General features: G+C 39.7%; 1 protein-coding gene across 5 annotated transcripts in view; it reads right to left on the bottom strand.

Annotated features, from left to right (window-relative positions):
• LOC116670116 (uncharacterized protein KIAA1522 homolog) overlaps positions 1-3,210 on the bottom strand; it is a 31,177-nt gene that overhangs the window by 17,773 nt on the left and 10,194 nt on the right. The gene's annotated exons all lie outside the window — the stretch shown is intronic.

Genomic DNA, 3,210 nt, shown 5'->3' with positions numbered 1-3,210 from the left:
TTACTTGAGTCATATTATTCTGAAGTAACAGTACTTTTAATACTAGTAAAATTTTTGGCTACTCTACCCACCTCTGGGGCTAGGTAGAGAAAATCCAATAGAACGATATTCTTGACCAAATACCTTGATGTCGATATTGCACCACTATTGTAAGGTTGACAGTAGGTGCTTTCGTCAAAATATTTTGATAATGAGATTTTAGATAAACAATTATCAATAATGTTCATATATAACGGCTAAGTGGGTAAAGGTAAATAACAGAATAACTAGAACAGTCTGTTCAGAAAATGTCATCACTATTGCAATGCAGCCTGTAAAACCAGGAAAAGACAACACTTATGCCATATTACCATATCCAAAATCTAAGACGATATCTAGTCCCGTATCACGATATCGATATATGAGGCTAGATATTGTCTTAAATTTGGGATATCGTAATATTGTCGTGACATGACACAAGTGTTGTCTTTTCCTGGTTTTAAAGGCTGCATTATATTAAAGTGATGTAATTTCCGGAACCTACCAGACTCACAAGCTGTTACCTGCTTTGTAGGGCTGGGACGGTTACCCCATTACCGCAATACCACGGTCACGTGACGCCTACCGCGGGTGTGAGCTCGTCACCGTCATAACCACAAAAAAACATTGGCCTGCACATGTGCGCACGTTGTGTCTAATGACATGGATTTATTGATTCTAATGACAGTCTACAAGTAACGTTTAATACAACACATGGTAAGAAAGGCAAAGACATTTCTCTGTTCTAAAAAAACTGCACAGTTGAATTTCAGCCTGCATGCGTAGAGTGGCTTTTACTAGTAGAGAGAGCAACATGACGCCCTCTCTGCTGTCTGTCTGCTCAGCTGCTAGACGGGCTGCACTTGACATTGTCGGCAAACTCTTTTATTTATATTTTACTTTATGGTAACGCCATTCACTTTACTGGCAGTATTGACAATAGATAAAGCCACAGTGTCTTGAGAAGCTCTAGCTTGTTGGATTATTGTTCACTTTTAACTCACTTGACATTATCTTTGCTAACTCTTTTTCCTCCTCTTTTCCTCACAGCGGCATTCTCTACTCTCCGTTACCGCTCTCTCTCCTTGCACGACCATACTGGCACTGACGTCACTTACTTAAGGCACCCTGCCATTCCTGAAATTTATCAAAATTCTCATTGTGTTAATAGTTTGTGAAAGCACCAATAATCAGACCTACAATACTGCCGCAATATTGTAATGTATGTATTTGGTAAAATATATTGTGATATTTGATTGTGTTCATATCTGGGCTAGGCTACTGTAGAAACACAGAGGTGCAACATGGCTTCATGGAAGAGGACCCGCTACCAACGTAGAAATGAAGAGATCATTCTAAGCTAACAAAAACACAACTCTTAGTTTCAAGCGATTATACACTACTCCTGGTTTCCAACTTTTGAAAAAAAATCTAGAAATCTACTATTTTCAGTAATTCTTCTCAAGTGTGTGTATGGAAAAGTCAAAGAAGAATTCATAGCCTCTGCTCAATATGAGGTAGCCTCGAAGCCGACCTTGGCAGAGGGAAAATACCTTATCGGTCTTCACAGTTTACTTTCTCTTACAAAACTCTTAGCCTCACACTGCTGTTGTAACTCACCATAAGTAGCACAAAATAGGGCGAAGATTGTGTAATGCAGTCTACGTACACATGCTCCAGTCAATGCTGACGCATTTGTCTATACATTCTTCGTCTAACAAAACCACAGAAGTGACAGAAAACATGTTTAGCGTATACATATTCACCTTCAGTTGTGGGTATAGTGTTGACTGTCTGGATAAGTTTAAATCCTGGGAAAAATCCCCCCCCCCGCAACACCCTTCCAGCTGAACTACAAGCTCTGGGCTTCCACATGGAGAAGACGCCGCAAAAGAAACAGGCGGAGCCTTCTCTGTCTGTAAAGCAATAAGCCAACACTACACAACAATGGCAGACACAATCAAACCACTATCTGCGCTTTTCAGTTTTTGCAAAGGCCAACTCTGCTGGTTGAGGTTTTTGTGTTTCAGACTGCATCAAGGTGTGATTAATGATGCTGTAAAACTAAAGTTAGTACTTACAGTTCTCACTGGAAAGTAAACTGAGTTCACAAAGAAAAAACAGGACTGGGTTAGATCAGCATGCTGACATATGAATGCACATGTGCAAGCTCCAACAAGATCCCGCAGCTCTGGGAAAAGTGTGTTGCTGCAATTTTTCTTGGGAGCGTGTGAATAACTTGTTTTTTGGCGTTCACTATGTGTGTGAATTGTTGACTGTGTGTGGCCGTATGTGTGTGGCTTTACAAAGGTTAAAATAAAACCCACTGTCCGCTTCAGATGTTTGCGGATGGTGGCCACCATCCACGTAACTTGAAGATCAAGTGAGTTAAGTGATGGTATCACAGAACAGGACAGACAGAGATTTTTTTTATGGCAAACAAAGCAAGCATAAGGTCAGAAGGGGAGTAGGAAGTCAGTCTGTTCAAACATCCCTCCAGTAAACAAACATACATACATGCCTGGGAGCCAAGGAGCAGCATATTTAACTGGTTCTCTTTGTATGTGTGAGTCAAATGTACCTTATCTTCTATGGCAGAGACTGTGGTGATGCATTCAAGCGATGCTCTAACTTCTAAAAACTGATTGCCAGCTGCAGGACATTGTTTAAGTAGTCCAGTTTTTGCAAATTCCAAGAGGCTAAGGTGATGCTCTCGAATTCCTTGTTTAATCCAACAAAAGGCCAGAAACATATTTAATTTACAATGACAAATTTACTCATTTGAGAAGCTGATTTAAATTTTCCCTCAGTCCTACATTAAGTCATATTATACGAGCACAATCCAACGCCAAGGGCAGCATAAGTTTGGCAAAAAAAATCATTCACTGTAATGAATTAGCTACTTCAAGCAGGTTTCAAGTCTATGCAAGATGATTCTCATTTGAATCTTAAATGACACCAATGATGGCCTTATCGAATGTATGAAATATCAGGGTTTCCCCCGAAAAATTGTTTAGCCGAGCTGGTAAGCCAGCCATATATTGACACATGTCATAGTAGGGAAGAGCCTAATAAATAACCATATTCATTAAATGTATGATATTTTCAGTGTCAAATAGTTCTTCTGCTCTTCAGTTAGTCAGGTTTTATTTTATAAATGTGTATTCACTTCTATAATGGACTTTGCCCCCC

Source organism: Etheostoma spectabile, chromosome 20 (genome assembly GCF_008692095.1).
Source record: "Etheostoma spectabile isolate EspeVRDwgs_2016 chromosome 20, UIUC_Espe_1.0, whole genome shotgun sequence".
NCBI lineage: Eukaryota > Metazoa > Chordata > Actinopteri > Perciformes > Percidae > Etheostoma > Etheostoma spectabile.
This window is presented reverse-complemented; position numbering and strand designations above follow the sequence as displayed.